General features: G+C 37.8%; 1 pseudogene; it reads left to right on the forward strand.

Annotated features, from left to right (window-relative positions):
- The first annotated feature begins 14,391 nt into the window (after positions 1-14,391).
- LOC114506021 lies at positions 14,392-17,975 on the forward strand (annotated as a pseudogene).
- The last annotated feature ends 9,857 nt before the right edge of the window (positions 17,976-27,832 follow it).

Below are 27,832 nucleotides of genomic sequence, written 5' to 3' on the forward strand. Positions count from 1 at the left end.
CAACCAAATGGTTACATTTGAAACTTCTCTAATCACTTTTGCTTTTGAAATTTGGGTTGAATATAAAGTTTGAGAGCAAAGAACTCTTTATAAGCAGGGACCTAACCAGCACTAGCTTAACTTGTTGAAATGGTTGTTCTGGCTAAAAATCTACATTTGTAAATATGTGTGGTAACAAAATACATGACTGGAGCCACTGTCACATTCTTCCTTGCAGCCTGACTCTGTGCCTGATGACCAACCTCCCCTTACCTAAAACACTGATAAACACTTAGCTTTTCAGAATTAAAAGATTGAATATCTTTTATTATACACAATTGCTTCCCAACTTTGAAAAGTGGTCATGCAGACTATTGGATTTTCCAGTTTGGGAAATGGCAAAAGAAGACCTTTGCAGCATCTGCCAGCCCTTGCCCACAGAGGCCATAAATACCCATTGTGCCTAACCCCCGGCACAGACACCACTCAGGGCATCTGCTTGCAAGGATGATTATAATCTACAGTCTTGCATTCCTTCAGGGTTTTCCTCTGCAGTGACTAACAGGGTGAGCTGGTTCCTGTGCATACATTGTTGCTGGATGAACTAATGTGTGCATTGAGGCTGTAATGGGCAACTCTCTGCCCTCTAGGGGATGCAATCTATGAATATTTACTGTGGCATGGATGGCATATGATGAACAAACTAAACAGAAACAAACTCATAGACTCAGAGCACAAACTGATGTTTGCCATGTGGAAGGGGAGTTGGAAACTGGGGCAAAGTTGAAAGAATTAAGAAGTGCACATTGGCAGTTACAAAACAGCCACAGGAATGTAAAGTACAGCATTGTGAATATAATCAATAATATTGTAATAATTATGCATGGTATTGGTGGGGGTAATAGACTTATCGGGGGATCACTTCATAAGTTATATAAATGTCTAATCACTATGCTGTGCACCTGAAACTAATATACTATTGAAAGACAACTGTAATTGAAAAAATTTAAAAAATATTAAATAAAGAACTACAAAAAATTAGTTTGCTCTTATTGAGGGCATGCCAGGTGTCACATATCAGGCTAAGTGCTATAAGTGCACTCTCAGTCTCCATTGAAGCTTACTAGATAGGAACTACTAATATCGCCATTTCACAGATATGGAAAATGAGTATCAGATATGCTAATTAACTTGTCCTCAGTCACACATCAATAACTGGAGCAGCCAGGATTCAAAACAGGTATGTCTGGCATCAGAACTTAATAGGTAACATAAGCTGCCCTTCTTCTGTCCCCTAGTAGGTTATATAATAATGTGTCAACTTTTTCTTGAGGTCAAGAGGAACCTTTAAAGGCTGGTAGAGCAAGAATAAACCTCCTTCATGAACATACTTCAGAATGCCAAGAAACCTCCCAAAGTGGGCTACTCAAAACTGCCTGCTATTGTACATATATGACATAACATGGAACTGTTACTTTCTTTGCTAAAGAAATACTCATAACTGAACTCTTTAAAAAATAATTGGCTGCAGAGGTTATCATCAACCTTTCTCCTCCCTTTTAAGTTAAGGCTATTTTCACATCTCCAAACTTTTGGCATTTCTTGTATGTTGTTGTAGGATAGTGCCAATAATATTACCAGTGAAGATGTCAAAATCTTACCTTCTTATGTTTTATAAACAGCATCATTAGAATTATGAAAAACAAAAAGCTTCTAAGGTGCATTTCCCTCTTCCTCAGACAATGATTTCAGTCATATGTGGAATCCAATGAACAAATTAAACAAGCAAAACATAGACAGACTCATGGATAGAAAACAGGCTGAGAGCTCAGGGTGGGTGGGAGAGTGAGGGGTAGAGAGATCAAGTAAAAAAGAAACAAAAAAAGAACTCGTGGACACAGTGTGGTGATTGTGGGGGCAGGACAAAGGTAGTGGGTGGAGGTGGAAGAGGGTATGGGGAAGAGAAATGGTGATGGAAAAATAAAATTAAAAATAATAAATAAAATACATTTCTAATATACTTTAACATACTTCCCATCATATCAATGAAAAAGCATGTCAGTTGTACTGATGTGTGAACCATTTCTTTTAAGTTAAAAAACTCAAGTGTATTCTAGTAAAAATTCTCAGGAAATGTATTATAGATCAACTTCACTTTTGTCAACTTAAATTGTCAAATTCACTTAAATTTTAGTCACAGGTCCACCAAAACTAGCTCAGATAAAAAAAGCCTCCTCTGATGAATAAGTGGAGTAAAGGGGATTTTTAGGGCAGTAAGACTACCCTGTATGATACTACAATGGTGGATACATGTCTTCATATGTTTGTCACAACCCAGGGAATATACAACACAAAGTATGAACCCTAATGCAAACCAGGGACTTAGTTCATAATAGTGTATCAGTGTTGGCTCATCATTGTAACAAGTGTACTACACCAGTGCAAGATATTAATAATAGGGTAAACTGCAGTATGGGGGTGTAGGGAAACTCTCTGTACTTTTCTCTCAATTTATTTTCTGTAAACTTAAAATTGCTGAAAGAAAAAAAAAGTATTTTAATTAAGGAAAAAAGCCTCCTCTTAGCCAGTGTACAAATCTGAGAGATGGGGGGCTAGGGGGAAGCATTACATGACAAAGAACTTAATTAGAAAGAACATATAATTTGATAAATGAAAGAAATTCAGGACTTCTGGCCAAGATGGAGGCACAGGTAGATACACTGTGCCTCCTTGCACAACCAAAAGAAGGACAACAACAAATTTAAAAACACAAAACAACCAGAACTGACAGAAAATCAAACCGTATGGATTGATCCAAACCGTAGAAGCCAAAGAACTTATAGGTACAACCCATGGATTTGAACTAAACGAGGGGAATGTGGGTGGGAGGGGGTGTGCAGGGCAGAGAGGAATAAAGGGGGGGATGGGACAATTGTAATAGCATATCAATAAAATATATTTTTTAAAAAAATAAGTTCAAATGTAAAGTAAACAAAAGAAGAAATTCCCAAGTGCTTTACATGACAGAATTTTGAAAACACATGTTAATACACAAGTATAGAATGTGGCCAAGAAAAATGTATAACACCGAATGCAACAAGGCAGTAGAGTGGTTAATTAAATCTTGTGTCACAGAATAAATTGGTAGTAACATGAGCATAGCACAGAATTCCATCTACTGAAGGCAGGGATTAACACCTAGAGGAGAGCAGTACTGGAAACACGAAGAGTAAACACAAGATGAGCTGGCTGTAAAACTAAATCCCACCTAAAGGTGGGGGTTTGGGGTGCTCTACTGACTTAACCCTGACTGTGAGAAAGGCTGAGCTTACTGTTGGGGCCACCACTAGCTCTTGGCCATCTAAAATGCCTTTGTACAAATTAGAAAAAGTCACCAGCTTAGAAGTGTAGGTTGATGAATAAAAATATACCCTTTTGGCTACACCAGTTAGAAAAAGGCAGCCCCTATAAGCAGAACAATTCATACAAGCACCCTTGTTCCAGGCTGCTGGGGTCATGGCTTGGCAGACTGCAGGCTGGATTTCAGCTCCCATGAAGTCCCCTTACATATACTCTGGTGTGGGGGACAACCTATACAACTCTTTCTGATTTCTTTACTTGGATAGATTCATCCTGCATGGGTATGACACCCTCCTTCCCTTGTCCCAGTTGTCAAATCCCAGGCTCAGATCCGTGGTTGACAAGCAACTGTAATGTTGTCAAGAATTTTTGATCTAGGAAATCCCAGTACACCTGAGGAGGCAAAACTATCCCTCTTTATTGACTACAGAAATGTATCACTACATGGGGCTTTACTCATAAACACAAGTGATATATGATTTTACTTGCATGTGACATCTAATAAACAAAATGAACTAATAAGCAAAATAGAGACAGACTTATAGAGAGCATTTATTAGGGTGGAGGTTAGGTGATGGTGGTGCAGGGATTGAGCAAAGAAGAAAAAAATAAGAAAAAACTTGTGGACACAGAAAACAGTGTGGTGATTGCCAGAGGAGGGAGGTGGGGGAAGGTGAAGGAGGTAACACAAGATAAATGGTGATGGATGGAAACTTGATTTGGGGTGGTGAACACACAATACAGAGTACAGATGATGTGTTGTAGAATTGTATATCTGAAACCTATATAATTTTGTTAACCAGTGTCACCCTAATAAATTCAGTTAGAAAATACATATACCATGTTCATGGATTGGAAGAATTAACATCATTAAAATGTCCATACTACCAAAAGCAATCTATAGATTCAACATAATTCTTATTAAAATACCAATGGCATATTTCACAGATCTGCAACAAATATTCCAAAAATTTATATGGAACCAAAAAAGACTCCAAATAGCCTCAGCAATCTTGAGAAAGAACAATACCCAATATTAAAGTATAAGTCCTATAATCAAGAGAGTCTGGTTCTGGCATAAAAACAGACACATATATGAATGAAACAAAACAGAGAGCCCAGTAATAAACCCATGTCTCTATGGTGAATTAATATTTGACAAATGATGTGGACACCAGCCAGCAGTGTCTGCAGCATTGTGGGTGAGATGAGACAAAATCACATGGACCACCAAAGTCCTGTGAAGGAAAAGGGATGGCATGGCCATTCTCTCCAAAGGAGAGCACCCTGACCCTTGCCTTGACAGGCTTTTATTGGGTTTAATTTGCATAAGAGTACAAGGTGTGTATGTAAAGCTCCGCAATCGTTGCAGAAATGATTAAACGATAGATAACATTCAAAGAACTCTGAGGGTTTATTCTGAGTCAGGATTGGACAGTTAAAGGGCCATAAAACTGGGGAACAAACACACTTCATGTTTGGACCCTTATCATTTAAATTGAGGGTATTTGCAAAGTAGGTTTCATAGGATTTTATGCATTCTTTCTTGGACCTGATCACCCTAGGGAACTTGCCCTATCCAGCACAGGGCCACACCCACCTCCAGCATTGCTTCAGGCTTAATGCATTGTTTCAGGCTTAAGTCAGGCAGGGGAAGTAAGGCAGCCAAGAGATTAGGAGATTTCTGGCAGACAGAATGAGGACTAAAGCTATGTCAAAGCCAAGGGGTGAGGGTCCCTCACCCCTTTTTTATATAGTCCCCCAAGTCATTCCCTGAGAGCCCCTTCGAGACCATGCCTGTCTTAGGTCATCCCTCCTTTGAGGAATCTTACCCATCAATGGCTAACCAGCCATCTGCCCAGGACAAAGCAGGATGAGGTGAAAGGGGGCAGAGGTGGTGCCCCTGTGAGGAAGATAAGCTCTGTCTCCTAAGTGGCTTATGATCCCAAGGTTCTTTACTCAACCTTAGCCACGGGGGATTACAGCTTCTGAAACCAGGCAGGTAAGTTCCCAACAGACCAATGGGCCAAGAATGGTGTAAAACTAGTAAATGGCGTAAAACTACTCTTTTCAGTAAATCATGTTGGGACAACTGGACTGGTACATGCAAAAATAAATAAATAAATAAAACTAGACCACCAACTTACACCATACACCAGAATAAATTCAAAATAGATAAAGGACTTATAATATAAGTCATGATACCATTAAAGTCCTAGCAGAAAATATAAGCAGTAAAATTTCAGATTTCCCACAAAGCAATATTTTTGCCAATAATAAAGGAAATAAAGAGCAAGGGAAATAAAGGAAAAAATAAACAAATGGGACTACATCGAATTAAAAAGTTTCTACCCAGATAAAGAAATCATCAGAAAAATGAAAAGGGAACAATCTTTAAGGGAGAATATACTTACCAATGATATATCAGGCAAGGGGTTAATTTCCAAAATATATACAGAACTCATATGACTCAACATCAGGAAAATAAACAAACCGATTAAAAAATAGGCAAAGGATCTGCATAGACACTTTCCCAAGGAGTACATACAGAGTGCCCATAGACATATGAAAAAATATTCAGTGTCACCAGACATCAGAGAGATGCAAACTAAAGCCATAATGAGATATCACCTATCAGACTGGCTATCATTAATAAATCAACAAACAGCAAGTGCAGGGGAGGATGTGAAGAAAAGGGAACCCTAGTGCACTGTTGGTGGGAATGCAGACTGATTCAGAGACTGTGGAAAAACAGTATGGAATTTCCTCAAAAAATTAAAAATGAAGCTGCCTTATGACCTAGCAATTCCACTGCTGGGATTATACCCTAAGAATCCTGAAACACCAATTCGAAAGAACTGATGCACTCCTATGTACATAGCAGTACTATTTACAATAGTCAAGTCTTAGGAACAGCTCAAATGCCCATCAGTAGATGAGTGCACTAAAACACTGTAGTACATTTACACAATGAAATACTATACAGCAGAAAGAAAGAAGGAATTCCTACCTTTTGCAACAGCATGGATGGAACTGGAGACTATTATGCAAAGTGAAATAAGCCAGTCAGTGAAAGACAAATACTACATGACCTCACTTATAACTGAAATCTAATGAACAAAATAAACTACTGAGAAAAATAGAACCAGAACTAGAAATATGGAAACATGGAACAGACTTATAGCTGTAGGAGGGGAGGAGTGTGGGAGCAATGGTGGAAGGAAGAAGTAGAGAGTAGGCAAAGAATATGTGTTAATAACCCATGGACATGGACAACAGAGAGGGGACTGACTGCGGGCAAGAGTGGCAGAATGGATGGAGGGTGGCAAAGGGGGAAAATAGAACAACTGTAATAGAACAAACAAAATTTTTTTTAAAAACTCAAAGTACTACATAAAAAAAGTACATGGAGCTTTAAAAATACATATAAGATCATTCAAAATTATAAATTTAATTATTTGTGTTAAATTTAGTTTCATAAATAGAATAGTAAGATTTGTGAGTTAAATGTGAAGTCTTAAAATTAGATTTCAACATTTGCAATTTTAATCAAATATTCATTTTCAGCTAAAAAACTCATAAAGAATCCTTTCTGCACATAAAATCAGTGCTCTGACATTGAATAGAGCGCCATAAAACAATAGGCAAAATGGGGTTTGAAAAAAATACAGATAGAGGATTATAGCTTTGTAGAGCTGAAAAAATAATAGAGCTGAAAAATAATTGAAGTAATATTGTGAGAAAACCAAGAAACAGATTAGAAGCAGGAAGAAACAAAATAGTTAAGGTCAGAATAAATTGCAAATATAAAAGAATGGCTTCAAATATTTAGAGTGAATCTAAATAAAAAGTTAGTGTCCTAAAAGAAAAAAGTCCATAAATAAAAAACTGAAAGTATTCAAAGCTACATCAAGTAAATAATGCAGGGAGAAGGGAACCTCAGCATCATGGTGTACAATTTCCAGAAAACTGATACAAAATAATGACTACTGAGGCTTATCTTGGTTGTTATTAACCTTCCAGGCAAAACAAACAAACAATCCAAAACAGAAATGCTTTGGTCATTTTAATGGAGAAGCTTCTAGGAAATATCTGGTTGGTCTCAACACACTAAAATAATGTTATAAGGGGAAGAAAGCATGGTCCAAGAATGTTACACCCAACCAAGATGTCATTCAAGAACAAAAAGTCCCAAACATGAAAGAACTCAAGAAATGCATTACCCTTGAGTCATTTCTTGAAAAGCTATGTATTGATGTAACCAAGGGATAAATGGGGAAACTGAGGACTGGTATTTAATGCCAGAATGTAGTGAAGGAATGTTTACAAGATTCTAAGGAAAAGTGATCCAGGCATATGATATCCAGTGAAGTTTTCCTTTCATGCATTTAAGAATGAAATCCAATAACCAAGATCACAGCAGAATTAGATGACAGAGACTACAAGAATAATTCAAAGGATCATTAAATCCAGGGGCTGGTTCTTTGAAAAGTTAAACAAAATATACAAGTTAATAACCCAAATTAAAAAAATCAGAAATGAAAAAGGAGAGATTACAACTGATACCACAGAAATACAAGGATTGTAACAAATTACTATGAACAACTATATGCCAACAAATTTGAAAAGCTGGTTGAAGTAGACAAATTTCTAGAAAAATATAATCTTCCAAAACTGAATGAAGAAGAAGCAGAAAGCCTCAACAGACCAATAACAGCTGGTGAAATCAAAGCAATTAAAAAACAAAACAAAACACCCAGCACACAAAAGCCCTAGATCAGATGGTTTCACAGGGGAATTTTACAAAACATTTAAGGAAGAGCTAACCCCTATCCATCTCAAACTATTCCAGAAAATCCAGGAAAACAGAAGATTCTCAAACTCTTTTTATAAGACCAGCATCATCCTAATCCCAAAACCAGATAAAGACACAACAAAGGAAGAAAACTACAGGCCAATATTGCTGATGAGCATACATACTAAAATCCTCTACAAAATATTGGCAAACCACATCCAGCAATACATTAAAAAGATCATAGCCCTGGCTGGCATAGCTCAGTGGATTGAGCGCGGGCTGGGAACCAAAGTGTCCCAGGTTCGATTCCCAGCCAGGGTACATGCCTGGGTTGCAGGCCATAACCCCCAGCAACTGCACATTGATGTTTCTCTCTCTCTCTCTCTATCTTCCTCCCTTCCCTCTCTAAAAATAAATAAATAAAATATTTTTTTTTAAAAAAAAGATCATACACCATGATCAACTGGGATTCATCCCAGGGATGCAAGGATGGTACAATATTTGCAAATCAATAAACATAATACATCATGTAAATAAAAGGAAAGACAAAAATCACATGATCATATCAATAGATGCTAAAAAAAGCATTTGAAAAAGTACAGCACCCATTTATGATAAAAACACTCAGCAAAGTGGGAGTAGAGAGAACATAACTCAACATAATAAAGGCCATATATGAGAAACCTACAGCCAAAATCACATTCAATGGGAGAACACTAAAAGCTTTCCTCATAAAATCAGGAACAAGAAAAAGATATCCACTTTCACCACTTCTATTCAACAGAATGTTGGAAGTTCTAGCCACAGCAATTAGACAAGAAAAAGAAATAACAGGCATCCAAACTGGAAAGGAGAAAGCAAATCTGCCATTGTTTGCAGCTGACATGATAGTGTACATAGAAAACCCTATAGACTCCACCAAAAAACTACTCGACCTAACAAGTGAATGTGGCAAAGAGTGGGATACAGAGTTAATATTCAGAAATTTAAGGTGTTTTTGTACAGCAATGTGAAATATCAGAAAGAGAAATCAGTAAAAATAAATCCCATTTGATATAGCAACAAGAAAAATAAAGTACCTAGGAATAAACCTAACCAAGGATGTAGAAGACCTGTACTCAGAAAACTACACAACACCGAAGAAAGAAATTAAGGAAGACATGAATAAATGGAAGCATATACCATATTTATGGATTGGAAGAATTAACATCATTAAAATGTCCATACTACCCAAAGCTGTTTATAGATTCAATGAAATCCCTATTAAAATATCTACGACATATTTCATGAATATAGAACAAACATTTCAAAAATTTATATGGAAACATAACGATCCCACATAGCTGCGGCAATTTTGAGAAAAAGAACAAAGTAGGAGGGATGGCTATACCTGACATCAAACTATACTATAAGTCCATGGTAATCAAAACAGTCTGGTACTGGCATAAGAACACTCACATAAATCAATGAAACAAAATAGATAGCCCAGAAATAAGTCCATGTCTGTATAATCAATTAATATTTGATAAATGGGGAAGGAGCATACAATGGAGTAAAATAGTCTCTTCAATAAATTGTGTTGCGAGAACTGGACACCTACATACAAGAAAATGAAACTCGACCACCAACTTACACCATACACAAAACTAAACTCAAGATGGATAAAAAACTTAAATATAAGGTGTGATACCATAAAAGTCCTAGAGGAGAACATATAGAAAATTACAGATATTCCATGCAGTAATATTTTCACTAATATGTCCCCTAGAGCAAGGCACATAATGGAAAGAATAAACAAATGGGACCTCGTCAAAATAAAAAGCTTCTGTACATCTAAAGAAAACATCAGCAAAGTAAAAGGGAACCAAACTTATAGGAAAATGTATATGCAAATAATACCTCATACAAGGGTTTGATCTCCAACATATAAAAAACTCACATGACTCCACAACAGGAAGACAAAAAACCCAGTTAAAAAATAGGCAAAGGACCTGAAGAGACACTTTTCCAGGGAGGACATACAGAGGGCCCAGAGACCAATGAAAGGATGTTTAGCATCACTAGTCATCAGAGAGATGCAAATTAAAACCACAATGAGATACCACTTCACACCAGTCAAAATGTTCATCATAAACAAATCAATAAACAACAAGTGCTGGTGAGGTTCTGAAGAAAAGGGAACCCTAGTACTCTGTTGGTGGAAATGCAGACTGGTGCAGCCTCTGTGGAAAACAGTCTGGATTTTCCTCAGAAAACTAAAATGGAACTGCCCTTTGACCTAGCAATTCCACTGCTTGGATTATACCCTAAGCATCCTAAAACACCAATTCAAAGGAACCTATGCACCCCATTGTTCATAGCAGCACAATTTACAATTGCCAAGTGCTGGAAGCAACCTAAGTGCCCATCAGTAAATGAGTGGATCAAAAACTATGGTACATTTGTACAATGGAATACTATGCAGCAGAAAGAAAGAAGGAGCTCCTGCCCTTTGCAACAGCTTGGATGGATCTGGAGAACATTATGCTAAGTGAAATAAGGCAGGCAGTGAAAGACAAATACCATATGATCTCACCTATAAGTGGAACTTAACAAAATAAACAAGCAAGCAAAATATAACCAGAGACATTGAAATAAAGAACAAACTGACAATAACAAGAGGGGAAGGGGAGGGGGATAAAGGGTGAAAGAAGGGGAAGGGTTGTCAAAGAACATAATAAAGGACCCATGGACAAAGCCAAAGTGGGTGGGATCAAGGATGGGAGGTGGGGCTGGGTGGGACAGGGGGTGGTGGTGGGGGAAAATGGATATAACTACACTTGAACAACAATAAAAAATAGAAAAATAGAAAAAAGGAATGAAATTCACTGAATAAAGTAATAAAATAAAGAAGCAAGGAATGGAATAGCTTTAGTAAAAGAACTAATGGTAAGTAAGGAATCATTTACAAGGAAAATTGAGGCTAAACAGTCCATAGTTACAAAATGAAACACACATAGTATAAAACTTAAAATCATAATAGAACATAGGAGAGGAGTCAAGAAGAGTAAAGCTACTCAAATGTCTCATTTTTTACAAGACCTAATCTACTCTGTGTAATAGTGGAATGTACTTTGAAACAACTAATGACTCTTACCACTTACTGTTTTCCTGATTTTTTTCATTGATCATGGAAGGAGCTCTTGAGGAAAGAAGCTTTTGGGGAGAAAACAAAGCAAAACATTGATCCAGACTCCCAAAATCCTTTTATATTTACATATTTCTATTAAATTTAAGAAAAATTAAACTAATTAATTCACAGCATGGTCTCATGTTTATAAGACAGTGCTGTAAGTCTGTCTATGTTTTTATTTGTATACGTTCATAGAAAGATGGAAATTTTTTAAAAATAATACTAATGGTACTTAATTGTGTTGAGTGTTTTTTTCTTTCTTTGTATTTTTCTGCATTGCTTGAATTTTCATAACAATTATGAATCACTTTTTTAAAAAGTATGAAGTTGTTATTCTTAAAGAAAAATAAACTAGCCTCAGTGGTGAAAAAATTGTTGGATGGGAAGGGAGAGGGCTATATATACCAACAGCAAGTTTAAAAGGAGTTCCAGAGGCACAGAACTAACCTTAAAGGCAAGCAGAGAAGACACTGGTCTACACAGGGTGATTTGAAGAATGCAAAAAGACATCAGCCCATGTTAAATTATCATCCCATTTGAATTATCAGCTATGGTTACATCAACATGAATTCACTTATGAAATCCCCTTTAAATCTGCTGGTAGCTGAAAGACAAAGATCCAAAAGGATGACAGATGTGTGTTGACTGCCTGAACTGAGCTACAGAAAGCAATACCCATTGTAAGCAGGTGCCTGGGGGACTGGAACCCTGGGAGAAGGAAGATGGAAGAAAGCAATGATGGTGGACAGGAGCTAGATTGGCCAAGGAACAGGTATTTGCAATGTAGAGATCCCCAAAGACTGAATATAGTAGAAAAAGATGTCAGCTTGAGAACCAAAGTCAACTATGAACCAAGGGACAGATAGGATGAAACAATAAGTTTCAGACAGAGACACAAAAAATAATTTCCTTTTGGCAAGAGTCACTTGGGAGGACTCTTTGGGAGGACCCAGGCTCACATTAAAGGCTCAGCTTGACAATTCTTAGATATGTATTGATAAAACATATATTAGACATAGTCCAAGATGGGCTAACTTGAACGGATTCCCATAAGTAGCCCGGGAGCAGCAAGAGACATTTGAGTCTCCCCTAGCAGTGAGGCACAGTGTGAACTTGAAAAAAGGGGTTTGTGTAGAGAGAGGGGCAATGGGTAATGAAGCCCCAAAGATAAATATCACAGTCTTCACACCTATCTCTAGCTAATCTTGCCCCTCTTGAAACTGTAGGATATACCATTTCTAAGAAGTGAAGGCAAAGATGCCCAAGAGCCACTAGGAAAGGTACCTTCAGGTAGCAAGCAGCTGGTTTCCTTTTGATCAGAAGAAGGGTATATATCTTTGCTGGTCACTATGTACACACAACCATGTCTAGGACCCTCACATGTTTCTGAATTTTGAACTGGTTGACCGTAGCCAAAGGTAGAAAGCCTGCCTGCCCCTGTTTGCACAGTGGTAGTAGAGAAATTGTACAGAGCTCTTATTAAGCTAGCTGCCTTATGCTGAAACCTAGGATTTATTTCCAACTAGAAGTGATGTTAAGGAGGTGCTCCTCGGGCAGCCTGGGAACACTCCCACTGTGTCAACACGGTTCACAGAGATTGTGTTTGGAAGCACTATTACACAGTGGGCTAAAAATGGAGATAGGATTAATTTTGAGCAATAGAAATTCATTTAAAAACCAACATTAGTCACTTTAGTGTAAACCCAGAGACTGGCAAAGGCCATATATGCACACTACCTCACCAATGAGAAACAGAACAAAAACTAGAAAAAAACAGGCATGCACAGAGTTAGAACAGGAGTAAAAAGCCATGAATGAAACATAATAAACTGTGTTTGCCCTCTGAAAAGAGGCAAGATGTCTCCCTTAAAGGAAGTCCAGGACCAAAGAGATGTTCTGAACTCAGCTGCTGAAAACACTTTCTCATTATCATTCCTGTCCTCATGGTCCCTGTAAGTAAAGACCACTATACAAACACTATTCCTACTTAACAGCTATGAGGATGTAAAAAAACCCACTAGATTAATATTATTCATACATGAAAGAGGTAAATGAGTACTGTCAGGAAATGTTTCATTACAGCTCTTTCACTAGTTTACAGTCTAGCCTTGACCAGTCATTTAAACTGTCAAAGCCCCAGTTTCCTCATGTATGAAATGGTGCACTGTTTGTCATCACCACCCACTCAGCCCCAAACCACGGACCCGGGAGTCATCCTACAATCTTCAATGCTTGGATTCTTCAGTGAGTCAGCAAGTCCTGTGGATTCTGTCTCTTAGCATATTTTACATCATTTCCTCTTCCCCATCACACTCCATCACACCACAAACACCTAGCCTCAGGTCATGCTGTCTCTCACTGAATTCACCACAGCAGCTTCCTCCCTGCCTGAGTTTCACCTTCTCTCAACCCCATGACTTTGAAATGATTTTCCTAAAACATAAACCTTAATATGATTCTCCCCTTCTAAAGCCCCTTTATGGCTTTCTGTGGTTTCCTGGTTAGAGTTCAAGCCCTTTGATGTGGCCCAGGGATGATCAGCATGTGAATTATGCCCATCTCTCTGGCCTCACCCACCTGGCATTCCCAGGTGATCAACCATCCCATTTGCCCAGGACTGTTCTGGTGTTTGTCCTGGTTTTAGTCCTGAGTTCCAAGAAAGCTCCCAGTCCCAGGCAAACTGAGACAACTGGTGTCTTTACTGGGGGCCCTTCTCTAAAGCCCTACATGCTATTTATGATCCCACAAAGCCCCCATACTGGGCCTTTACCCTTGGTAAGCCTAGAATTGTCCTTTTTCTTTTCCTAAAGAACCCAGCTGAGCTTCCCATTCTCTGGGACAGTGGCTCTCAAAGGGTGGGCTCTCAACCAGCATTCCCTGTAAACTAGTGAGAAATGCAACTCCTAGGGCACCACCTCAGACATACTGAATCAGAAACTCTGTGGTGGAGTCCAGCACCCTGTTTTAACAAGCCTTCCAGGATATTCTGATGTTCATGAAGGGTGAGAAGAACTGCTCCAGGAAACCTTCCTGAGCAATAGTCCCTCCCCAAAGCAGCCTGGCCAGTTCCCTGCTATATATAACCATGAGGCTCATGACACTAAATTGCAGTTATTTGCTGATTTATCTACCTGTCCAATCTGACTACAAGTTCTTTGAAGGCAGCATTGCACTTTCTGCCGCTTTCCAGGTAATATCAGTCTATGTTAGCAAATCCTTGGTAGTTCTAGTAATTCTTTTACTAAGGGAACAGACTTATTAAATTATATTTAGTTTCCTAAGTCAAACCCTTTTATAGAGAAGTGTGTAATCCTAGGAAAAAGAATGTCAGAGAATGACAAAGGAGCAAGTGTTCATATGCTGCCTTCAAGTGTCTGTATGAGTGAATTTTGCCCTAATTCTCATTAAAAGCCACCAGTCTTGGGTACTCTCATTTAATCATTATGATAAACATTCTTTTCCTACTCAGAGGATCACTACTTTTCTTATCCCTTGAGCTCTGAGGCCACTCACTGAATTTTTAGGTATAAAAAACTCCAGGGGACTAAAAATTGACATTGAATGTTTCATAGCCTCTGAGTTTGCACTGTCTTTGTACTGGAAAGAACCGACACTTTTGGTCCCATTTAAAACATCACCACATGTCTGCTATTAATAATGACAGCAATTTACTTCTGTTGAAATTGAAAGCTTTCAATTCTGTTTGAAAAACCTAAATGCATTTCACATGGTTTGCAGATATGTTTCAAAACTTTCTTCTCATTTATAGTTTTTTTCTTTTTGTTTTTAAAAATAGACTTAATTTTCAAAGTTTATGGTGCCATTTGGTGTCTGAAGATACAGCTCTAAACACACACATATGTATATTGATATTTATATGTTGTGGTCAAACAGATAGTTCTGCCTTCTGAGACAACTTGTTATGTTCATGTGAATATAATTTAACTTTTTTACCAGCATTTTTATTTGACAATTTAAGAGTCAGAGAAACTATAATAAAAAAAAAAAACTTTTCAATGAAGAAACATAATTGTTTTCAGCAAACCACATGTAACATTTCAAATGTATATTTTATATGATATTGTCTTGAAAGAGTATACATTTTGGAAGATTTCTTAAAGTAAATCATTAGAAGGAAACCTAAAACAACTCATTAACATTCATCAAATACATAAGAAGAGGCAATGCAAGTTGAACCACATCAAATGTTCAAGTTTTAATAGTTCAGTTTCATACATTGAAGATTTAAAACAAACAGATTCTGATTTTAAAAGATTACATCCCCCCCCCCCAAACAAGTGCATATGTTCTAGAGTTGCTGGTATGGATCAGGAAGACATCTGGAAGCAATTGGGGCAAAATTTCCCCAATATTCATTAGGAAGCAAATCCTATGCCAGGGCCCTGCATTTCTGAAGTACTGGGAAAATTTAGGGTCAAAATTTGGATTAAGTAGAAAGTTTCTAAGGCAATAACTTGGAAAATTCATTAAAAAATTATCTTTAAGCCATTAATAACAAAGTTTGGGATTTTGTTTGGAATTTGTTCAGTTTAACCATCTTCATTGATCATAGTTGTTGAAGTAGCTTAGTCATCCCATATTGCTGAATAGACACAAAATAAACCCATATGTAATCATGTAATTACCCATGTAATCATGGAATTACAGTACAATTCAGCAAAAACCCCTCTATTTATGATGTATCAGTTTCACTTATTCATTTGTTTGATCATTACTAAAACAGTATTTGGTTCATTATAAATGCTCAATAGATTGGATATTTTAAATTGTTCAGTAATTATTATATATTCCTAACAGATACTATCTTGCCCTTTTTTACATAACTTTGTGCCTAGGAGCAAACAGACCAAATAGTTCAGGGTTATCCAGTTTGGCTATATTTAGAGACATGATGTGAAAAGAGCATAAACATAGGTAGAGTAATGATTAATAAGAAACTAGTTGGTAATGACAATAGCTTGATGGGTCAAAAGTAAGCAGGTAAATACACTGAAAATCCAAATGCTGCTGTATTACTAGCTCCATAGGAATCTGTGATTAAAATCAAGTAAAATATTAATCATAAAAAGCTAACTTAAAATAACTAGATTTCACTGAACAAGTAGACTATATAAATCTTTGTGATAAAATTTATGTAGCATAAACATTCCCCCAATCTCCACTTTATTTTTTTCCTTTTTATTGAATTTATTGGGGTGACACTGATTAACAAAATTATACAGGTTTCAGGTGCCCTGTTCTACAACACATTGTACACTATACCGTGTGTTCACCACCCCAAGTCAAGTCTCCATCCATTACCTCTAATTCCCCATATACCCACCTCCCTCCACCCCCTTCTACCCCCAGCAATCACCACACTGTGGTCCATGTCTATGAGTTTTTTCTCTTTTTCACACAAGCTCACAATCCACCCCAGCCAGCCACCCCCACCCCCAACAGCTATCAGCCTGCTCTCTATTCATGAGTCTGTCAATATTTTGTTTATTAGTTCATTTTTGTTAATTGGATTCCACATATGAGTTACATCATATGGTACTTGTCTTTCTCTGACTGGCTTATTTCACTTAGCATAATGCTCTCCAGGTCCATCCATGCTGCCACAATAGGTAAGATTTTCTTATTTTTTATAGCTGAATAGTATTCCATTGTGTAAATATACCACAGCTTTTTTATCACTCATCTACTGACAAACTCCCACTTTAGAGCATGCTATTTATATGAAACATTTTAAGAATATATAATATTGCTTAATAACCCTTTATATAAAATATATCAAAATTAGAAACTAAAATTAAGCCTTTGAAGAAAATAGAAATTAAGCAGGCTAGAGTTTTTTACTGTATTCAATTGGTCGACAAATTCTGTATTGTCATTTTTAATCTGCTATCATTTAATTTTGATCCTCCCTTATTTAGGTAATAGTTACAAATATTTAGGGGCACTGTCATAGCAGAGTTGCTAAAGAAGACTACTAGCCTTGTGGGATTGGCAGTATGTGAGAGTCTTCACAAGAGGCTAAGAATATTGTACACAAAAATTATTGATATTTTTGAGTAAATCCCTAAAAATGCACCATATAGAAAATATGCAGAACAGATTACAAATTAGAAGCTGGATATATTTAAAGTGGAACCACATGTTAAAAAATTAGAAGACCGCCCTGGCTGGCATAGCTCAGTGGATTGAGCGTGGGCTGCGAACCAAAGTGTCGCAGGTTCAATTCCCAGTCAGGGTACATACCTGGGTTGCAGGCCATGACCCCCAGCACCCGCACATTGATGTTTCTCTCTCTCTTTCCCTCCCTTCCCTCTCTAAAAATAAATGAATAAATAAAATCTTTAAAAAAAATTAGAAGACCAACTTCAGGGTGGCCAAATAGAAGGGGTGGTTCTTCAGGCTGAAAATAACTAAGCTTGGTGAGAAAAATGATCCAATGAAAACTATGGTAGCCTTTAATGGAAGAGCCTCCTGCCAATCAATGGAAAAGGACAAAATATTCATTATCAAATGACTTGTGTGTTGAAGGGAAGCTGATGTAATTAAGTGTTCTGTTATATCAAAAATATTTCCATATTATTGACATTTAATAATCAAGAAAACTGATGTAGAACATATTTATGAGACTTGTTAAAACTGATGATTATGGTAACAGGGACTTACAAATCAGTTTTTGTTAAAGAATTCACTCAAATTATTTCAAAGATAATATTTTATAAAATAGAGGTTCTATAAGATTTGAAAATTGGAAAAATTTCTATATGTTTCAATGCACAGGCTATAGATTTGACAGGTGAAATATTTTTAGTAATACCCCTAACACATTTGATATTTTTTTATTCTGAAGAAACCAGAAAAAAACTTATTGCTTAAGCAAATGTGTAGATCACTATTTGAAATGAAGTAGTAAGAGAAAAACTATTAAATTACAATTCATTGTACAGTTGTGGAAACTAATTTTGTATTAGAAAGAAAGATTTCTTTTTTCTAAGATTTATTTATATATTATTTTTAGAGAGGGAAGGGAGGGAGAAAGAGAGAGACAGAGAAACATCAATGTGTGGTTGCTGGGGACCGTGGCCTGCAACCCTGGCATGTGCCCTGGCTGGGAATCGAACATGCAATACTTTGGTTCGCAGCCTGTGCTCAATCCACTGAGCTATGCCAGCCAGGGCTAGAAAGAAAGATTTCTTATTTACAGTGACAGTTGGGAAACTTTAAAAATTTTGACTCATTTAAGGAAGTTAGCTGTCTGGCCCTTGATCAAACTACATCAGGATAGAGAGATAGTTTCTGTAAAAGAAGAGATAATAAGAGTTTCTAAAGTTTATCTGGCATATGGATAGGCTTTTATTCAAAACATCTTAGTTGTATGGTTATAAATTCCAAAATGAGTGTAGCTGGTTATCAAACAAGATAAAGCAGTTCAAGGAAAGAAGCGATTGACAAGTTTAAGGTTAAACAAAAATAAAATTACTTTTCAGATGTCCTTGCCTTTTTTTTTTTCTAGCCCATGCCATTTTTACAAGCTTAGTTAAATTTGGTACTTCTTACCATCAAAGACAGTACTGGTAGGGGTTTGTGTGTGTGTGCATGTGCATGCATATTTTGCTATCTCTGTGGCAAAGCAGAATCTTTGAAATTGGGAAAAGATGTATTTTTCTTTTTCCCAATAAATTTCTCCCCTTACAGAGCTATAAATTGAATGCTAAATAAATATAAATGAAAAAATGAAATAAAAATATTTAGTAGTCAATACGTTTACAAAATAGTTCAACATGTAAAACTATACATGCTTTCTCAAGTTAATACTCTAAAATTTGTGCTTAACTTTTAATTGAGAAACAAAATTAGCAAAGCTCAGTAATCCCCTTGAAGTTTTTGGTTTTGCCTAATATGGGTCATAAAAGCAGCTTCTAACCAATGCAGGAAAGATCATTTTCCACTTGTCTCATCTATAGGAAGGGATCCAATTTCTTCCACTTTTATGAAACATCTAGAGCTGAGATCTCCAAAAATTTTTTATTATATACCCCTTTCAGTTTTAAAAAGTCACTCTGCTGTGTCCTTAATAAACATACATAAAGACTATGATTTTTAAAAGCATTAAATAAGGATAAGCTAAACAATATTTATTAATAATGGTACAAAATCTTTTTTGCTTTATGACTGTGCTTCTTTAAAAATCTTTGCAATCTTGCTTCAGTACTTTGTGATAAAGAGATTTAAATGTTTAAATTGATTCTTGGCTATGATAACTATGTATACTCAAAATAACTAGCTCCAAATGAAAGAAAACTTGTATTGGTTGAGTGTTCTAAATCATGACACTCATTTTTCAATCCTATTCACAAATTTTATCAAGGTTTTCATTGAAATTGGCTAAATAATGTCTATTTCCTCATGTCAATCAAGATTTTGTACTGTTCTGTTTCTTTGCAAACTAATCAGAAAGCTTTGCACTTTACTCTTTGGGCATTAAATTGGAAACTTTAGAAAATTTTCTTTCCAAGTATTTTATGAGTAGAGATATAAGGGCTTTTATATTATTTTAGTAACAAAATCATATGGTGATCAAAATAATAGCACATACCTATTTTCAACCTTTTTGATATCAAGGTGCTCTTCTGAAAACCAGTTTTTTTCCTCATTTGTTTTTTAAGTCACCTTTGCTTTGAGAGTAATATAATAAACAACTGCTATTACTTATTTTTTGAGCCTTGTTTATCCAAGAGATTTCTTCCCTCCTCCCCACCAAACAAAAAAAAAAGGCAACTAAAATCTGCTAAGTAACTTTCCACTAACATGGACTTGTTATGACAGAATAAGATAAAATTTCTGAAACATGATGCATTTTATTAATAAGACATAAATACTAGTTATTTTAATATCAGACAACTTTACCATAAGATCATAGTAAATCTTAGGGTGGTACAGAAGACTGTCATGTTAACTGACAATCTCATTACAAAGTTTTGTAAATATTTCCCATCTGAAGTTCTTTGTTACCATGCAAACTGCCGGGCTGCAATGGGCTGCAAGGGGAGATGGAAAGAAGCTGTGCCACTGCACATGCAAGTCCTGTTGGGCTGTGCCTTTAACAGGTCACTTGAGACCTGAGCTCCTGATGCACAGACCAAAGGAGGGTAATGGGCCAACCTGTGTATGAAAAATTAGGACAACTTAATTTTATCCTCACTTTTAAAAAATATATTTTATTGATTATGCTATTATAGTTGTCCCATTTTCCCTCCTTTATTCCCCTCTGCCCTGCAATCCTGCCACCTGCATTTCCCCGTCCCCTTAGTTTATATCCATAGGTTATACATATAACTTCTTTGGCTTCTACATTTCCTGTACTATTCTTAACTGCCCACTGCCCCATCTATTTTGTACTTACCATTTATGCTTCTTATTCCCTGCACCTTTACCTCCATTTTCCCCCTTTAACCTCCCCACTGATAACCCTCCATGTGATCTCCATTTCTGTGATTCTGTTCCTGTTCTAATTGTTTGCTTAGTTTGTTTTTGTTTTTAGGTTCAGTTGTTGATAGTTGTGAGTTTGTTGTCATTTTACTGTTCATAGTTTTTGATCTTCTTTTCCTTAGACAAGTCCCTTTAACATTTCATATAATAAAGGCTTGGTGATGATGAACTCCTTTAACTTGACCTTATCTGGGAAGCACTTTATCTGCTCTCTCATTCTAAATGATAGCTTTGCTGGATAGAGTAGTCTTGGATGTAGGTCCTTGCCTTTTGTGACTTTGAATACTTCTTGCCAGCCCTTTATTGTCTGCAAGGTTCTTTTCAGAAATCAGCTGATAATTTTATCGGAACTCCTTTGTAGGTAACTGTCTTCTTTCCTTTTGCTGCTTTTAAGATTCTCTTCTTATCTTTCATCTTGGGTAATGTAATTATGATATGCCTTGGTGTATGCTTCCTTGGGTACAACTTCTTTGGGACACTCTGGGCTTTCTGGACTTCCCGGAGGTCTATTTTCTTTGCCAGATTGGGGAAGTTCTCCTTCATTATTTTTTCAAAGAAGTTTTCAATTTCTTGCTCTTCCTCTTTTCCCTCTGGTACCCTATGATTCTGATGTTGGAACATTTAAAGTTGTCCCAGAGGTTCTTAAGACTCTCCTCATTTTTTTGAATTCTTGTTTCTTCATTCTGTTCTGGTCAAATGTTTGTTTCTTCCTTCTGGTCCAAGCCATTGATTTGAGTCCTGGTTTCCTTCCCTTCACTGTTGGTTTCCTGTGCATTTTCCTTTAACTTGCTTTTTATAGCCATCACTTTTTCCTCTATTTTGCAATGATTTTCAACCATTTCTGTGAGAATCCTGATTACCAGTGTTTTGAACTGCATCTGATAGGTTGTCTATCTCTTCATCACTTAGTTGTATTTTTTTCTGGAGCTTTGATCTGTCCCTTCACTTGGACCTTTTTTTTTTTTTTGGTCTTTATGTGCCTGTTATGTAGCAATGAGCAGAGCCTTAGGTATTTACTGGGGTGGGGCAATGCACATCCCTGTGTTGTGGTGCTGTATGTGGGGGAAGGGTCTGAGAGGGAACAGTGCTGCTTGCTCTTCTCTCAGCTGACTTTCAGTCACTTCCCCCACTACCCACAACCTAATTGGGTCCTTCTGGTGCTGATTCCTGGGTGGGTAGGTTTGTGTACATTCTAGGTCCCTGTGGGTCTCTCCAACAAACTCTCCTGTGAGGCTGAGAGTTTCTCCCTCCATCCTAACCCCCACAGGTTTTTTTCAGTCAGAGGTTTTGAGGCTTTATTTCCCTGCACTGGAACCCTAGGTTGTGCAGTCTGCCTCGCTCCCCAGTTGTTCTTCCCAGTTTATCCACATGCAGAAGTGCAACTGCCCAGTCCATGAGCTGTGGCCCTGCCCTGAGTACCCTCCACCCTGGCTGCCTGTCTCTGCCCCTCCTAGTGGACTGGATGAATGTTTCTTCTTCAATTCCTTGGTTGTCGGACTTCCATACAGTTCAATTTTCTGGCAGTCTGGGTTTTTTTTTTTTTTGTCTTTAAATTTGTTGTTGTCCTTTTTTGGTTGTGTGAGGAGGCACAGTGTATCTATCTGTGCCTCCATCTTGGCCAGAAGTCTATTCTTACTTTTAGCATAAGAATAAAAGTAAGTAAAGGTGCTGTTATTTTATTGTTTGCCCCCTCTGCCTCCCTTCATGAGGTAGGAAATGCACAGGGACTGTCTTAGTGGTTTTCTCAGTATCATGTCTATGTGGGTCTATCCTCCTGTATCAGTCTAAGATCTGGGAATAGGCAAAAGAATAACCAGGTTGTATAATGTCAAATCAACACATGCTAGTTATACCTGGGAAAGTTGACATTGGTAATTCTTTTCTCTCCAAACAAAGGACCTGGAGTCAGGGAGGTGTTGATTTTCCATGGACTTCATTGGTTCAGCTTCACTAGAAGAAAAAGTTCCAGAGCACCCAGTAGGCATGCGAGGAGCTTCTTCAACCCTCCTTGGTACACAAGGTTGGGACTCAAAGACTTCATGCAAAAGGCACCTGACAAGGAATATGGTGCTCTGAGCTGCCCTCCCAAGTACTCACCCCTGCTCAGGAATATACACCTGTGGTGCTGGTGGTTTTGAGTCAGTTCTTTTGGCTGACCAGTCTTCTCAACATCCAGTGATTCTTCTTCCATATTCACATTGTTGCACATTACTTTCTATTCCCAGTTTGTTTTCCTTCATTCTGTTTACTAGATCCCTTTTCAAGGAGGCCCACCAGTTTCTGCCTTTTGAGCTTCTGGGAAGACTGAGGCTCTTACAGGTAGGTGAACCAAAATCAAACATGTGAGGTACCCAGAACCAGGCTGCCATCTAGTCTTCAAACATTTCTTCTTAAGCCAAAGCTTCCAGGTGCTGGAATCAATTTAGACCCTCGTGGCAAGAATCAGGCAGTCCCTAGAGGGAAGTAGTGCAGACAGCCTGAGTAACAGCAGCCCCATCCTTCCCCAAAGAGTAACTTCAAGAGGTCCCAAGGACAAACTGACAGCAACCAGAGGGGAGGTAGGAGGGGATAGTGGTGGGGGGGAAGAGGGAAGGCTTTTCAGGAACATGTACAAAGGACACATGGACAAAACCAAAAGGGGGTAGGATCAAGGGTGGGAATAGGGTGGCTGGGGTTGGGGAGGGAGTGGTGGGAGGGAAATGGAGACAACTGTACTTGAACAACAGTAAAAAAATGTGAAAAAAAAGAGGTACCAATGATGCAAAACCAACTCATCTCTCCACCCATGTTTATAGCTGAAGCTCTTGGTGACAAGAATGGTCCTCTAGGAATCTATTCTTGTTCCAGTGGGCCAAAGGGGAGGCCAGTCTACATTTTACAGGGGACACGAGTAGTAGTTCTAGTGGCCATTTTCAGGGTAGTGTCAATGGTCTCCACAAGGCAATCTGCACTGTCTTTACCAGACCAGCTCTATGCTTTCTACTTAAATTAAAGTTGGTCTTTGTTGCTTTATAGCCTACAACCTTAGCATGCAAAATTAGTGATTTCAAATAGGTGATTTCAAGACAAATGGAAAGAGTTGCAATCAGCTCTCAGAGTTGGGTGCTGGCACAGGCTAGCACCAAGAGAAACATGTCTGGTCGACTTATCTCAAAGGCTGCCCAACTAATACCACTAAACACGTGTTTAGTAACACTCACTAGGCGCCAGGCACCATGTACAGAGCTTTATGTGTCATCTCTTCCAATCCTCTCAACAATCATATGAGATCCACATTGTTGTTGTTGCCATTTCACAAATGAGAAAACGAGGTTTTTGAGAGATTGGATAATCAGCCCAGGTTGCATAGCTAAAGATTTGAAATCAGGCCCATCACACCACAAAGTCCACGCTCTTACCAGCTGTTAATACTCCAACCAAATGCATTTATTACTATGCGTATCAGCAACATGTTTTTGACCCTGACTGGACCTCACAATTTGATCCAGTATGAACTAATTTCAAAATGGGGAGCAGTTTTCAACCTAGACATTTGGACCTCTGCTGCCAAAATGCAGGTTTGAGAAACAGCTGTCAAAACAGCCAATTCAGACCACTGTAGATGTGGTTGTGATCTTCAGTGTAACTTAAAAAAAATTGTCTAACACATTGCTGACCCCATACTCTTAAGTAACAGAAGGGAAACTGGAATGGTGGTTTTCACCATTCAGCGATCAGTGGTAGGCTTTCCTGGGAGCCCACTGGAGCATATTGCCTCGGAGGCCAAATACCCAAACAATGAATAAGGCAGCCTAGTGGTCTTATCTTACCCAACACTCACCAGGAGAGACTATCCAAATTTTTGCTAAGCCTCTGATCAACTGCTTTCCTGTCTTGTCCCAGATTGTCCTAACCACATTGGTGGTACACAAGTAAGCATCTCTTTTGTCATCTGTCTTGAGGCTGGGCACAACCATCACTAGAAATTGGGACAATAGGAAATCAGTACACTGAATAGTCATTGAACGCAGATACAAACCCCAATCATGCCTCCCTGTGCACTTGTCTTAAGCAGATGGTTTAGTTTGGTTTTACAAAGACATGTTGTCTAATCTAGTGATACCATCTATATTCCATACACTTCAAAAAAGGAGTTGGTTCTGTACTACGTGGTTTTAATATTTTCTCTCTTTGTATGAATATTAGCATTAAAATGGTCAAAGGAGGTTGTGAACTGCCTGACAGTATTAACTGTCTTGTTTTATTTTTCTCCATTTTGTTCATATTACCATGCATATTTTGTGGATATATGTATCAGATAGCACATATACACACACATACATACAAAGCTTGATTGTTTAACAGCTGGCTGAAGATGGCTTCACTGCATAATAAGATACAATATCATTTAATACTACTATTTTTCTCTGTGTGTGTAATTGGCTGGGTTTATATTTCATAAACTAAGTAAAACTGTACCCCCAAAAGCAAATGAGTGAAAGCTGAACCATTCCATTTCTCCTTTGTAACAACTTCTGCCTCCACTTAAAATGAAATTAATAAATTGAAGATATGCATCTTCATATTACTAGAAGTTGTTCTACTTTGAATGAAGAAAATAAACAAAGGGAAAATTTTAAACAAGCATGAACAGCCCACCTCTCAATAGGACTAAAAGAAACTTTCTTTTCATCTCCTTTCTCTTAAAGAGTCACAAGACTCACTACATTCAAGCAAATGATTTTAGTTTTATTGTTTGTTTTCTGTCTTTTCATTTCTATTTATTTTAACTTTAAAGGGTTTTATATCCAAAAGAAATAAAAATTGTAAAAACTACTTTGGAAGTCTGGCTAAGAAAATATTTCTGCTTTCACCTGCAATAACAAACTTCTTTCCATAGTATAAAAAGCAATCATAAGGTGTCTGTAGGAGTTTGTCCTGTTGATTTATTTAATCCAGGTACACTAATTCTCATAATGAGCTATAAGTAAGTTTGTAACAGCTGACATCTACATGCCAAAGTCCAAGATGTGAAAATAGACTTATCTTTTTCTTAGGTGACACTGAAATAGCAGAGTACTTGTCTTGGGTTCCTGTTCAGCCATACCCCAACCCCAGGTCACCATTAATGTTCAGGATCTTTGACCCATCTGGAGATCTGTCTAAAGCCTGCCAAGCCCATCATGACACAAAGTGCTACTTCCAGGTGTCGTCAGCACTTTCTCATTTCATAAAGTCTTCTTGGATAACATGGAAGACTATCAGCATATTCAATTATGGGATCATGGCCAACACTTGAAATGCATCAATATCCCATCTATTGTATGAGACCTCATCATTGAGGCCACTGGCCAGCAAAGCACAGGGACCAGGAATCTCAAATCTCCAGTTTACCAATGAAGGAGAAATCACCACCAGAAAATGGAAGGTACAGGTATGAGGGCAAAGCATGGAATGAAAAGTATGTAGAGCTTTTTCTTCCTGCCCTGAATGTCAAGTCTGCTCCCCAGTAATACATTATAGAAGGTTCTGGGACTAGACAAGTAAAAGAAAATTGGAGAATAGAAGAGAAGGGGGAAGAAGAGGGGAAGAGGAGGGAAGGGGAGAACAACACGTGAGAAGAAAACAATCCTATCTAAATAAATGCATACAATGATTATCCATTATCAAACCCACTCTTTCTCTTTGCTTTCACATGGGAAAGGGAAGAGTTTTGCAACCTGGTTAATATTTCAGATAATGTAGATTCTGAATTTGTATTACATAAGGTAGAAAACAGAATAGAACTAGATAACATTTACAAGTTAGAACAAAACTGAAAGGCAACACTCCAGTGGCATTACCAAATTCTCTACCACCTAAAAATAATAAATAAAACAAACAGCGTCATAATGTAAATGGAAGATATATCTGGCTGAGTTCAAAATAAACAGAGCAAAGCCAAGTCTCCACCACTCCTTCACTTACACCCCCAGTGGGGAGTGAATAGCCTCTTCAATACAAGCACAGAGGCCAAAGGCAATGCAAGCCTTAGCAAAGGTGAGATACCCTGGGGTTGGGGTGGTTATTCTAGACTGTGCCTTTTTTACCAGTGCCCTCTGTACTTCCAACTGATCCCTGAAATTCCACCTTTGCAGTTTCATTCTAGCTCAGAGTTTCATCTGCAGTTTAAAGGCTAACACTTTGGATTTACTAATTGTTTATATTTTAGCATGAATGAGTTGATGAGATCAATTCTTATTTTGTTAAAGAAGAAGGGCAGCGCGCAGGAGGGCACTCTAGTATCTTTGCAGGGGATGGGGCAAAGCAAAGAAGCCCTAGCAGCTGATGGCTGGCCATGGCAGAGTGGAGCATGGTCCATGGCAGCACCAAGGAAGAGATGAGAAATGCATTTTTTTGAGAGTCTCTCCTCTAATTCTGATGACCTTTTGTATTTTTCTTGTGAAAATAGTGGCACACATGTAGACAATATATGAAACACAGTGGATGCTAAATAAATGCTTATTGAATGAATAAATGACTTTAGCCACTAAGTCTCTCCCTTAGACTGTTGGTTCTCTTCCAAGTAACAATCATAATTGGAGACCCACAACGCAGGAGAATATGACAAGTAATCCAAGCTGCAGCCCCTAGGGCCCAACCCTCCAGGTTCCCGGTGCCTTAACATACACAGGCTGAGGACAAGCCCTGTGCTGTGTGATTTATTACATAATTCATGGCCTTATTCCAACACACCAACTAGAAGAGGCAACTATTTCACTATCATCACCATTTCATAGTTGACAAGCCTAAGGCTAGGGTTGCACAAGGGCTCACAGACAGTACATGGTAGAGTCTGAATTTAATCTGGTTCTGACAGAACCCAAGGCCTTCCCTGCTAACCACAGGGCTATACTGCCTGTGTCGTTGCAAAAGTGGAAATATGCTACCATGCTACTATTATCACACCTTGGAAAGGTCCTATATATAATTTTGTAGATCTTCATGGGAAATTTTTTGAAACCAATGTTTTTCAAATCAGGAATGTATCTGCTGGCAGT

This window comes from Phyllostomus discolor, chromosome 9 (genome assembly GCF_004126475.2).
Source record: "Phyllostomus discolor isolate MPI-MPIP mPhyDis1 chromosome 9, mPhyDis1.pri.v3, whole genome shotgun sequence".
NCBI lineage: Eukaryota > Metazoa > Chordata > Mammalia > Chiroptera > Phyllostomidae > Phyllostomus > Phyllostomus discolor.